This window comes from Ixodes scapularis, unplaced genomic scaffold, assembly GCF_016920785.2.
Source record: "Ixodes scapularis isolate PalLabHiFi unplaced genomic scaffold, ASM1692078v2 PGA_scaffold9__187_contigs__length_104089568, whole genome shotgun sequence".
Taxonomy (NCBI): Eukaryota; Metazoa; Arthropoda; class Arachnida; order Ixodida; family Ixodidae; genus Ixodes; species Ixodes scapularis.
In genome coordinates this window covers 8,137,341-8,151,283 of record NW_024609884.1, presented here as the reverse complement: position 1 = coordinate 8,151,283, position 13,943 = coordinate 8,137,341, and the positions used below count along the sequence as shown (strand labels likewise).

Below are 13,943 nucleotides of genomic sequence, written 5' to 3'. Positions count from 1 at the left end.
GGAAGAAATTGTATACACGAACTCAGCTCTGTTAAGTCATGGCGCGGTGGTGGCGCGTCGGGCGCACTTTCGGTTTGGGGCTGTGGGCGGAAGTCACCACGCGAGACGTGCATTCCTGTGTCTTTTTGGAAGAAACCAGACAAAAACCTGCCTTCTGGTCAGAACGCCGTGACTGGGGCTGTACCAAAAGAGTCGCGAAAGGTTTGAAGGTCAGTTTTCATGCGTTTTCTGCCTGCTCGGTTCGTCCGATAACGCGAATAGGGGCCGTGAAAAAGGAAGAACAGACGCCGTCGGACCACGATTGCTTGGACGGGAAGCCCTTTAAATTGAATTCAAGGATACTTGTGGTCGTCAGATATATTTGTTTTGTTCCAACATGAAAGCGGGTAAACCGTCAAGTTGCGCGGATCACCTGCGGACTACGTTCAGTGCATCATCAAGTTCAACCGGGCGTCTCATCATTCGAGCTGTCGTCTGCTCTCAAACGTCTGCTTGTCTCATCTGCTCGTTCAAACGACAGCGGCCCGTAGACCAAACGCTGACCCGGTGATTACGATAAAAAGTAAGTGCAGACATCAAAAGACGTTTAAGTTTGAAGGTTGGTTCGGGTAAGTAGGCTAGGCGTAAACAGTAGATACAAGGAGATGTTGATCATTGTTACCAATGGCCATCACGGACTTGTTATGCCTGAATCACTCGGTCCAATAGACCGATCTTATACCAAGCGTTCCACGCATACGTGACGCCTACATAACTGAAGTTCGTAGGAGGCAGACGCCAGTTCACGCGACAGCTCATGCTACCTCGTGGTCTGCTCGCGCACACCTCCAGTAGGGTTGTCGCGCGTGCAGAAAGACGACAGCTCCCACGATGCATAACGACAGCGGTGGCGCACTCAAACTAGCTGGTGAGATCGGTCTATTTTGCTTGCGATTTTCAGTATTGACGCCGACATCTCAGCTACGGTTCACGCTTTTGCATCTCAGCTACGTCATGACTGAAAATAGCGAGAAGAACCTCACCATGCGAATCAGGCTTTAGCGTCCATTCTGTCGCGTTCACGCGGAATCAATCACCGCGTGTCACATTATTCACGCCAAGTTTTGCGGTGTAACGAGCCTCGTTAATTTCGCTGAGGCCGTTCAAGTAGTCAGACATTGCCAGGAAGACGTAGAATCAACAATTCCAAGGCGAAAAAGAGCACGGAAACTCACACAGACGCCGACAACATCTCATTCCAATGGTTTCTTTATGGGCGACGGCGAGCTTCTTGCCCACATCCCCAGCGCGCATGCGCGGCGTCGGTGGCGTCCGCTAGGGGCGCTCCCGTTTGTTTGTAAACTTGGGTTGGTTTATAATGATTTAGGGAAGGTGTTGCTACTGGTCCCTTTGTAAAGATCACTGTACTCTAATGGTATATTCGACTGGTCGTTCTTCAGCGCTCCCATCCTCTGAATCGGATCTGGGAGATACGGGAGCGCCTCCAAATCCGAGCTAGAGGAACAACGCGCCAACCGAATGCTCGGCCACTTTTCCGAGCGGCCCGAGCCCCCGAGCGCTGACACGAAACCGGATACCGAGGGCAACTTCCGCGACCGCACCACTGCCATGGTGCAAGCTGCCGCCCGATACGAAGGGTTTAGCCAATGTCATTCGTCCATCCAGCGGCCCCGCCGCATGACCGCTTGCCCGCACGAAAAAATGGCAGCCTTTAATGCGGACGCTGGCTTTCGCTGCGGTCCGGTCCCCCGTCAAGCGTCGAGCGCCTCCTGAACTCACTGCACAGCACAGCAGGATCTGTACGGTATCCGAAGGCGGTGGCGCCACTCGGCCGTATCGGCATCTCTCTCTTTGAAGTTTCAACCCAACAGCGGAGGTGGCTGGAGTCACGCGACCGGTCCTCTGGCACGCGCTCCCACCACTCCCACTTCGAAGTCAGAGCGCCTCACAGCGCTACGAGTCAGAGGACAGCGTGATCCGAAAATCCGAGAGCGCCATGAAAGAACATGCCGAATATACTTAGAGCGCCCGACTTCGACTTACCGAATGAGCACGCGACAGTTTGAGACAAACACTTCCGACTTTGCATGCGACACGACGATCCGTTCGGCTCCGCCCTGGAGATCCAAGCAGTCCAGCGGAGGTCCGCATTCATAGATCCCTGGTCCCAGATTGACGGTATGCGCTCGCACGAGCGAAGTTAGGAGCTCGTTCTCGCTAGCGCGTGCATTCTTTGCCGGGGCCATCTTTTCCGAATGGGTCCGCGGGATCCACGCGTCCGGCTTTCCGTCGCCCGTCCTGTTTATTTATTCGTCCCGCCAGACCCAGTACGTCACCATGACGTTCGCGCTAGCTGTGCTGTTATTGGCTGGACGCTTCCGACAGTCCGTCCGCCGTGCGAAAGTATCTGGCACATTGGACGCACGCCGGATCGCCGATCCGACGTCCAAGCGACCAAATTTTTCGGATCAGGCAGTCGTACTGCCGATCGGACGTCGGATCGGATATTTTTTTCCGCGCATGTGTCTCGCGCTTTAGACGACGTTAGAAGTGCGCCAAGAAAACTGTGATGTGGTTTAAACATCACGATTACCACTTCTAACATCATCTAAACATTGGACGATGTTGGAAGTGCCATCGCAATTCTCTTGCCGCGAAAAAAAAACAGTCAAAAACTACCGCCCAACGTGGGGCTCGAACCCACGACCCCGAGATTAAGTGTCTCGTGCTCTACCGACTGAGCTAGCCGGGCCGTTATTTGATTTGTAGCTTTCTTCAATTGATCTAGCTGGGCAACGAAGATTGCTTCACAACATGGCCTTTGCAAGAGCCGGGAAACGAAGGTTGCTTCACAAGCTAGCATTTGCAAGAAACGCCTTATTACCATGTCACGCCTCTGACACCTGAAGTGCTATAGAATAGCTAAAGTATTGTTCAAAATATAGAAAGTTTAATGACTTAGCGATGCAATTACCCGACGGCGAAAAGTGTAAACGAGAGTAAACGTACTTCGAAGCTTTTATATATATATATATATATATATATATATATATATATATATATATATATATATATATATATATATATATATATATATATATATATAATGGGTTTGAGTGAAGATTGACAAGTGCAGCCGTAGTAATATTGAGAACGAAGAGGGGAGAACGTGATTATTGAATTTATTGCATTAAAGTTAGGGAAAGGGAAAGGGAAAGAGAGCTGGCGAAAAATTGGGCCAGGAGCGGCGTAAGTGTAACTTACAGCGTAAGTGTAACTTACGCTGTTTACGCAGGTGAGTTTTTTTTTTAATCTGTTAAGTTATAAACAAAACAACCTCACGTTGAAAAATAACAAACAGCGGAAGCTCAATGAACAGTTTCGCCAAGAGACTCGGCTTCGTCAGGAAATTACCACAATATTTTGCAGAAAAAACAAAACAAAAAAACACGCCCAACGTGGGGCTCGAACCCACGACCCCGAGATTAAGAGTCTCGTGCTCTACCGACTGAGCTAGCCGGGCGACGAAGGCTGCTTCACAAGATGGCCTTTGGAAGAATCGGGCGACAAAAGTTGCTTCTCTAAGATGGCCTTTGCAAGAAACGCCATGTTACCACCTCACGCATCTGACACGTGAAGTCTAGTACAGTCTTATAGAATACCTAAAGTATTGTTCAAAATGCAGAAAGTTTATTGCTTTAGCGATGCAATTAACCAGGAGCAAGAATAAGGAAATATATATATATATATCAGTGTGTCGAACCGAAAAAAATACGGGTTCGGTTACGGTTCAGGTTCAGGTAAATTTATTTTGTTCCGGTTCAGTTCCCGTTCGATTAATTCGATCCGCGAACCGGTTCGGGGCGCTGAACCGGTTCGCGAACCGGTTCGGAAATTATAAATGACAAATTGCAACATCAAAATAAATTACAAATAAAACATCTGAAATCAGCACATACGAGACGGGATACATCGTAGTGTAAGGCTCAGGGATTTCTACCAGGAATGGTTTCTTTATGTGCACTCAAAGGTTACCTCACCGACGTTTACGCATTCGGACTTATTCTAATTGGGTCCGACGCAGTAGCTGTAAAATCCGCGACCTCCTTACAAACCCACTTACAAGTAGAGCTCGCTAACTATCCCGCCACCTCGGCGTTGAAGGAACAGTGGGGAGAAAATACAGCTTTCTTTATTTGAACTAGCCTTCGGTAACTGAAATTAGACCCTTAAAGAAGTTTTCATTAAACAAGATACGGAATATGAAAAACACTTCACCGAACGCAACGCCAGAAGGACGTAATAGGATAAATATTAAAATAGAAGAGTTCGCTGTCTCACAAATATGTTAGCTTCTAAGTGCCTATACGAAACCGGATGCATTATTATCAAACTCCACAGCCTTTTCTTTTCTCATTCCGATGGAAGCAAGCTTCAAGAACTCGCGCGTTCTAGAAACGTGTTGCGAAATGAGCACACAGCAGCATTTAGGATTTACGAGATTGTAGAAAAAAAAAATCCCGTGACGCGATTTTTTTTTTTTTTTTTTGCACAGCTTTCCAATTTTTTTTTTTTACGTGCAAGCCGCGACCAGCGCAATACTGGTTCCTATGTCAAGATTCATGGATGTAGCGTTTGTCAAGATTCATGGATGCAGCGTTTATATTGCTAAGACTGAGTGGACAAGAAAAATATGTAAGCGAGGTGTGTGTCAGTTGACGGCACCTAAAAAACAAATGGCATTGATAGCACATTCATTGTTAACAGCGCGTGGCCGAACCGTTTTGACATGAGCCGGTAACCGTTATTTTTTTTCCCGGTTCAGTTCCGGTTCGGGTTCATCGCGATAACAATATAACGGTTCGGGTTCGGGTTCAGTTCCGGAAAAAATACCGGTTCGGTTCCGGTTTTCGGTTCGGTTCGGTTCCGGTTCGACACCCTGATATATATATATATACCGGGTGTTTTTGTTTTTTTTTATTCTTGCATATTGGTTTTCAAAAAATCACTTTGAAAGTTACACTTATGCGGCTTGTGGAGGTGAGTTATACGGCCAGGGGGACGTTATAGGAGTGGATAATGTTTGCGATAAGTCGGCTAATTAATTAAAATTTTCAAATTAACTTTTTAATTAGTGAAAATAGACATATAGTTTCTATTAGAAACTTGCTGAGCGTCGTCCTAAACCCCTAAATCAGTCATTTTTAGAAAGACTTTGAGCGCGTGAGAAGCGCAGTATTGCGCTAAAGTTACCACTCGTGAAGCAGGCACAAGGCTGGGGCTAGATAACATACGGAAAAATTGCGCGGGCGCCTTACCGAAACCGCTAGCCTTGTACCTGCTCCGCGAGTGGTAACTTTAGTGCACTACTACGTTTCTCACGCGCTCAAAGTCTTTCTGAAAATGACTGACTTAGGGGTTTTGGACGGCGCTCAGAAAGTTTCTAATTAAAACCGTATGTCTATTTTCACAAATTAAAAAGTTAATTAGTGAATTTTAATTAATTAGCCGACTTATTGCAAAGATTCGCCACCCACATAATGTCCCCCTGGGCATATAGCTCGCTCGCACAAACGGCATAAGTGTAGCTTTCATGACGTTTTTAAAAACAAATCTGCAAGAGTAAAAACCACCCTGTATCTATATATATATATACAGTCAAACCTCGATGTAACAAACTTCTATGTAACAAAACCCCCCATGTAACGAAGTACATAACTTTTTTTAACGGCAAGTGCATGCACGCCATGTATTTTTGACCTCCATGTAATGAAGTCCCGTTGGCCGAAATTTCGATGTAACGAAATTTCATGGACAATTCGTCACAAACGTTTGCGTCCCAAAGGAAATTTCAGGAAGCACATACGCTGAAATGGGCCCCCGACAAAGCGCAAAGGGTGAAACGGGCCGAATCTGGCGAGTATGGTGCAGACTTGTACGTAATCCGTTACAAGTAACGAAATTACTTGTAATCCCTTACACTTATCAGTAATTTAGTAACGGAATAATTACATATTTTCTAGAGTAATTTTAAAGTAATTCCATTACATTTTTTACGTAACGGATTCCTTGTAATCCGTTACATTTTTTTGTCAGAACAAACCCCCCCCCCCCCCCCCCCCCCGCCCCTTCTGAATAAAGATTTTTTTTTTTTTTTTTTTAGTTTTTGTAAAGTCGAGCGCAGTGACACTGTCACGCGAATTGACCAGCGCAAAGGGAGGTTTGGCGCTCTTCAGTTCCGCAAAGCCTTTTTTTGCAACACCAAGCCCCTGAATCTATTTTTTTTTTAGACCCTAACAACAATTTCAAAAAATACAAACAAAACTTTCTACAAAAAAAAAAAAAAAAAAGGAGGGGGGCAAGTTATTTTCGCTTTTTTAGTCCCTTTGGTTTTTGTTTGCGGTCGAAGACAGGGAGAGGAGGACACCGAGTGATTGTATGGTTCTTCGAGAAGCTCGAGGCAGTAAGTGCACTGAAAAGGATTAACCATGTCCTTCCCGGTTATAGTGACTACGACAGTTTTCATAATGTCACCACACGAGACAACGCTCCGTCTACCCTACCCTTTTTGTGAGTCAGCTTTTTGCGAGCACTTAGAAAATGGTAATAGTCTTCCTTTCTTCTTCTTCCTGTTTTTACCCCAGCAGGACGCATCTTATCTCGACCAGATATTTTTACAAATAAGCATAATGGTGGCTGACGGAGACTTGATATTCTGGGCTTGAGGAGAGAGTGAAATTCGTGAGTGGGGCCATAGCGTGGCTTACTTAGTACTCCACCCTTTGCTGCCGGTGGCATCAGCGGACGTCTATCTGGAGAACACAGGAGTAAACAGCAGCAGTCGGTTCGTGCTCCGTGCATTTTTGAACTGCACCAAGAAAGGTACACACGGCAAACGTACGTATACATTTCCTTGTTTTAACCGACGTTCTAATTAATTGTTGTTATGAGCGTCCTTCTTTTTCTTCTATTACTTATATTTATATACTGGAAACTTTTCTTATTCACCAACCTCTCAAGTGGGGCTCGAACTGCTCAGAACCAAAGAAAGAAGAATATCGAGCCAAACCTTATTTATTATTCAATTATCACCTTACTGTTAAAACTATGTTTTGCTACTGATGACTTCCACAGCTTCGCGATTCAGACAATGGAGAATTTTAATAGCTCGGTCCGATGGCTCCGATAACGATATCCGATACTTCGCCGCCGTCTTTGCGCATCCATTATATAGTTATCAGGTACCGTTATCGCGGGTACCGGAAGGATCAACTAAATCTCTCGAATATCAGGCAACGGCTGCAACGACGAAGCTTTGTTCTATCTTCGAGGTAAATAGTACTTCCCTAGCTTCGCTGAAAAAGCTCAATGCAGAAAATGAAGCATTCGTGACGAAAAATTTGGCACTCCAATCCAGTGCCTCAGCTCAAATGGTGTTCAGCGTAGCAGTCGACATATTGAGTAAGAAATACCGAAAGATGTTTGACGAGACTTTCGAGAGCCAGCTGTAGCTCAAAGTACTCAAGGTCATTAAATGGAACACGTTGCAGCAATAAGAACTTGAATAACCCTCTTCCCTTTGTTTCTTACTTGAGGACAATAATGTTAAAAGTAACGCCACGAAAGTAACGGATTACTTCTTGGGGTAACGGTCAGTTACTTTTATGGGAGGGTAATTGTAATTGTAATAAATTAATATTTAGCCTTCAGTAATTGTAAATGTAATTCCTTACTATTTTTCAGTAACGTATACAAGTCTGGTATAGTGTACAGAACGACTACTAGAAGACACTAAGCCGCCGCCGTTTTGTCCGTCGGCTTCGTTCGCGCTGCGTAGTTCGTTTCGAGGCCTAACTAAAATCATGCGTTTCTCATTGTCCTGGGTGATGGAGCCTTGAAGGCTATGGAGCCGCCCCTGACAACGTCGACCTCGACGACTTTCTATATACCGACTCTGCTGTCATTGCGACGGAGGAGGTGACCGAAGAGGCGATAGCTAGCGATGTTCGTGGGAACTCACGAGACGGGGACGACATCGAGCCTGATGAGCAAGACACCTGCGATGTGCCCAGTAACCGTGAGGTGGTGGACGCGATCGATGTGTTGAGGCGGTTCGCGATCACACAACAAGACGAGGACGCCACGCAGGCTCTGGCTATGCGAACGTCGTGTGATGCCAATAATAATGCCAAGAGCGGTCGAGAAAAAGGTGACGGACTACTTTCAACCAAAATAAAGATGTCCTCGGTGAGTTTTGTGCGTCCGAGAAACGTTTGGGGAAACTTCCTTTAACGTTAGCCTCGAATTTCTATGTAGCGAAATTCCAATGTAACGAAGTAAATTCCCAACTTTACCGACTTCGTTACATCGAGGTTTGACTGTATATATATTTGTGTGTGTGTGTGTGTGTGTGTGTCTGTGTGTGTGTTTGAATTCACCTCATATCGTGCAAGCAAAAAAAAAAAAAATTTAAATATCGCTGAAAAAAAAAAAAGAAGTTATATCGTCGTCTTAAAAGCACAGTTGCCACAAACCGCAAGTTCGTCGGATGTCTTGTTCTAAGGAGGCCGCGGCGAAAAGCAGTGCTTTTCACATCTGTCGTGGGTCCTATGTTTCACTCAATCTCTCGCCGTGGATTTTCAGTCTGCATTATAATAACATTTCTTAACCCCTCTGTGAGTATAGTTAAGAAGGTCTAATGCCATTAAATAATTTTGGGCGTTTTTCCTATTTTCCTTAATACGTCAAAAAACGCCCCTTCGGTTAATTGTTTACGAACTTTGACAATTAGATACTTGTGATCCACTTGGGTTACATCCACATTTTTTTTGATGTCGATGGAGAGCCCAAAACACGCTCTTTATATATATTATAAAATCACTTAGCTGTGCGAAATCCGATTTGCAGTGCATTGACGTTAATAATATAAAAAACCAAAAATATCAACTTTGAAATCATTTTTCTGGAAAAAAAAATTTTTCTTTTAATGTTTTTTTTTATTTTTTGCTAGAATTTATATATGATAGTCGTCTACTTGAAAAACAAGTCGAGAAAGTGTATAGTTTTGTTCGTATGTTCTATATTTAAGCCTCAATAACGTAAAAAAAACGTGTTCGTTTTGCGAGACCAAAGTCAGACATACCGACGTGTGTGCTTCTTTAAATTGTGTAACAAGTTTTGTTGCATTTTTGTCTGAGTTTTTAAATCAAACAAAAACGCAATCTTTTGGGATTGAATAATTTTTATTTTGGTAAGAGCGGGAAGCGACGAGCAACATAAACAAATCAGCAGGCCTAGCAGACTTTCAATATCGAAGAGGCACAGACGTCGTATTCCTTTGATTTATAAAACCCTCAGTGTAAACCAGCGTGACAAGCTATTATGTGTCATATTACTAAGACATAAAAAGTCATCACATGATTGATACGTTATATACAGTTCTTTCTGAAACTTAGCGCTAGGGTTCGTTCACGGCACATCGCACAGATCCCCATCTGTTGACGGCACGGTTCTTTTACTTCCGTAATACACAAAAGTGAGGACACAGAAACGGTCCAAAACACACGAAAGGATACACGACACATCATTCGAAGAGAGCATATTAATAATAAACAAGTTCGATGTAACTGTCAATAAGTTCGAGGCTTTTGGCAGTGTCTATATATGAGCTACTCTGTCCACAATTGCATTGTTGAGTCTGCCGGCACGCACTCACTGATGGTTAGCAACCATTCATGACGTGAAGCAGTACGTGTTATCATTTTATGCCATAGTCTTAGCACATATGTTCGCTTACTCTGGTGTTTCACAAACCTTTTTTAAAACGACGGTGAAGCTGCCTTCCTCCTTCCTCCACACGTGTATGAGATCGAATTCCCCCCTTAGAGAACTTTCCTTGCCCCATTATTTTTTCTTTGATTCCCGGAAACGGCTGATCTCTTTTTGCATATCGAGAATAGAATGACTACTTTGACTTTCTGGCGGAGCGCTTCAACGAAGGTTTGCGCGTTCTTTTATTATAGAATTCAACTGTGTAATTGACAAGTTATGAATTGATGCATGATGCTTGAGCACGCCGCCCACTCAACGTCGCACGCGCTTTTTCCGCGCGATCGAAAGTGTGGCCACGGTTGGTCTCCTCTTCCCAACTGGCCAAAGTGATATCGTCTTTAATTTCCCTAAGTTTTGTAAGTGCAACATTATTGATTAGCAAGCTTGACAACATTATGAAATGATACTTAAAGGGGTTTGTGCAACAATATTGGGTCGGAATGTTTCTCACTTTACACACGCTTACTGGCACTAGTGGGAACCAAGTATACTCGGACGCAACGCTACTGACCAACACGCTTCTTTGTCGCCGCGTAATTTCGAGGACAAAAGCGGACGATTTCTTCCAGTCTCTCCTTCGCTCAAACGCCGATGACCAAGTTGTGGGGATCGCTTTGTTGGCATTGACAACAAAGCGATCCCCAGGATTTTGTCAACAAGCTTCGCAATCCCCACCGTGACGACATTTAAAGGCGGCTCATATATAAAGTACACACGATCACTGCGTGAGCATTCAATTTGGACTCGTGACATGCATTCGGGCAGTGGCTCGTGCCAGGACGCAGGGATGACGGGAACAGCCAAACCTTAACACTAGGGAATGATAGGAAATAAACGCTGGCGAGCTGATGATTGACATCCCTAGTAAACCCGAAACGAATAAATATGAATAATAAAAAAACAGAGAGAACCACGAAGGGTCTTAAACGCAGCTTTGAAGTTTATACAACAAAAATCGCCTTATATACGCGTCCATACCTCCTTCACGAATTGTTAACACCTCCTCGCCCAAACTATACACTGTACCAATGTTGTAGGCGTTACTACCGAAAAAAAGTAACGAACTACGTTAATCATTACTTGCAAAATAAAGGAACGTGTTACCGACCTACGTAACCTCAAAATAATAGGAACGCGGCACCGCTATTCTTACCGATACAAAGTAACGCACGTTACTTTTGCGTTACCTTTTATTCATAAATTAATGGTTACAGCGTTGTCTTTTCTTTTTTTTTTTTTTTTTGCGACAGGGCTTTTTAGCACTGGGACAAAGGGCGTTGGCGTTTGGGTTTTTGCTAACCTGTGATTTCTTCCGTGGGGAAAAAACAGGCTAAGTTTTGAAGGCATGTGGAATGAATGCAGTAACTTTGGCGCCTCTACTTCCTTGCATCGAAAGTCCAGGCGCAGCTGACGTTATGAGCTACATGGGACCTTTCAAGCAGCCTCAAAAGCGCAGGTCACTGGACCTTTTCTTTTGCTTATGATTGGTTGAGCGGTGATAGAACTAGGGATGTCGCGAACCACCCTAGGTTCGATTTCGAAAGGTTTCGATATTTGCGAAGCGAACTGAGGTTCGATTTCGAAAAATTTCGATATTTTCGTACCGCCCGAGGTTCGATTTCGAAAAATTCGCAACTTTTGTCCACAGCGGAGTTTCGAATTCGAAAAGCTCGAAGCTTTCACGGTTTCTAAAATTTCGAATTCGAATATTTCGAATATTTTTTTTACTTCAGGTTCGATAAATTCGAAGATTTCGAAATTCTTTGTAAAAAAGATTCGAAAACTTCGACCGCTTCGAATTTTTATAGACATGAAGTTCGAACAATTCGAAGATTTCGAATTTCTTTTTCCATAAAGTTCGAAAAGTTCGAAAATTTCGATTCTCTTTTAACGCTAAATTAAAAAAAAAAATTTTCGAGGATTTTGAATTACTTTCTAATCCAAGTTTTCAAAGTTCGAAGTCCGATTTTCAAGTTTTTCCACATTTTCAGTTTCAAATAACGTTTTCACGACTCACTGGTTTTCACAAAATCAAGTTTAGAAAGGTTAGGGTGTGATATCTAGATTCTGCGAAGTTGGTCAGGCAATTAAATGAGACGACGAGTGTCCCGGATGTGCTAGAATATTTGCCGGTGCAGAATTGTGACCGCCAGCCCCGTGGGGGGGGGGGGGGGTCTTTAACCTGCATCAAGCAGTAGTGATTGCACGAACACACTGTTTTACGAGACTCTTCCAGTTCGAAACGGCCAGGGGCGAGCAGGAGGTTGAGGCTCAGAAAAACCGTGAAGCGACCTGGCAAACTTGCTCGCCACCCCTTGCACGCTGGTAGTAATCCGATCCGGTGAAGTTTATAATTGTCCTGGAGGTTTATTTTCTGGGACGGAGGAATCGCCTCGCAAAAAGCACAAAAGCCGACACAACTCGAGGTCGAGGAGCGTTCTACCATACAAGTGGCGTCGGAAGAGGAAAAACGGGGGGAAAGAGGGTAGCGGGGGGGGGGGGGGGGGGGGGGGGGAGAGGGGGGGAGAAGAAGGGGCTTCAGCCTCCTTCTTCCCCTTGCAGGTATTTCGGACTGTTAAAGAAAACAATACGGGGAAAGAGGGCGTGGTCGAGCTTATTTTAATCTGAAATTATTTATGCATATGTATAGCTAATGTCGCTCTTCACTGCATAAAAGGTTGCGTAGATGGTCATTGTTAGAAACTCGTTGTCAGAAGGCACTGCTCGTCACATGCTTAGTAGTTCGGAAGTTCAAAGCTGTCTTTTCGACCTAAACACCTGTGCCGATAGTAACAAAAGAAAAAAAAAAAAAAGAATAAATGCGGGAATAAAAAGCAGGAGAAAAAAAAACTATCAAGAATTCGTCGGAAGTGTTCTATTCTTGCATATTCAGAGGTTCAGAACTTCGAAACAAGTTTCTTTTACCAAAGTGTGTACAGGCTAAAAGAAACACGTCACAGGAACGTGAAGCGAAAAAAAAAAGTTTCCTTTTAATGACGTGCTGAACTTGAACACTACTAGAAATCTTCTCCCATGAGTTAATTTATTCCTTAACGTGAAAAAACAATAAATATATTATTTTGTATTCTGCAGATGGTAATGATATGTACTGTCTGTGGTGTTAATTTAAATGCGATACCTCAAACAACTTAGACGAAAATAAATATGAAGTTTAGGTCATAATTGCATGCAGATACATGTTTGGACATTTCTTCGAAACTCACGTTGAATAACAATAATCACATCTTAAAACGGCACTGACCTAGGCTATACATAGATCATTCTTAAAAAAGTATAACTTATCTACCATGAATAGCTCCGGCTGCAGCGTGCTTCAAATCTGGCACAAACGATAATCGTCAAAAACCCGTCGTCCTTCCTCGCCCCTTCGGGGATTTATTTCTTTAAACCTAAGCATGCCAGAACATTGAAATAAACGACATTGTCTTTCGTAAGGAACGCAGCACCGCGTGTAAAAGTTCGAGAAAAAAAAATCACGAATGTACCCCACTACTTGAAATCAAATGAAACCGTCCGCCTGTCTTTCGAAGTTCGACGAACGTCGAACTTTTACCCTAAAAGTTCGAAGTTCGTCGAACTTCTGACTTTTCAGAGGTCGAAAGTTCGAAACTCTTCGAATTCTCTTGATAAAGAAGTTCGAAAGTTCGAAATTCATCGAATTTTATGGTCAGTCAAGTTCGAAAGTTCGACAAGCATCGAACCTTGCAGCGCAATAAATTCGAAAGTTCGAAAAAGATCGAATTTTTTTGCGTAATAAGTTCGACGGTTCGAAAAGCGTCGAACTTCTTAGCTTAACAAGTTCGAAAATTCGACCTCCGTCGAATTTTACAATATAGACAATTCGAAAAATCGAAATCTTTCGAACCTTTCGAACCGCTTGATTCGATCATCGAAACTTCGATTCGAAAAAAGTTCGCGGCATCCCTAGATAGAACACGTACAGAAACATAACGAACACTGTTGTCTGATTGGTCCCATCAGCTCGTAGTATCGGCTGCGTCTGGGTTAAGGGAAAAACAAAGTATAAAAACACGAAAAAAAAACAACACATTTAAGTGCACTTTTGTCTAGGTCTTGAGGAAGAATAAGTT

General features: G+C 43.7%; 2 non-coding genes across 2 annotated transcripts; both read right to left on the bottom strand.

Moving 5' to 3' along the window:
* Nucleotides 1-2,679: 2,679 nt before the first annotated feature.
* Trnak-cuu lies at nt 2,680-2,752 on the bottom strand. The gene has a single exon. It is a non-coding gene; the product is annotated as a tRNA-Lys (tRNA).
* Nucleotides 2,753-3,450: 698 nt separating this feature from the next.
* On the bottom strand, nt 3,451-3,523 carry Trnak-cuu. Its single transcript has one exon. It is a non-coding gene; the product is annotated as a tRNA-Lys (tRNA).
* Nucleotides 3,524-13,943: the final 10,420 nt, after the last annotated feature.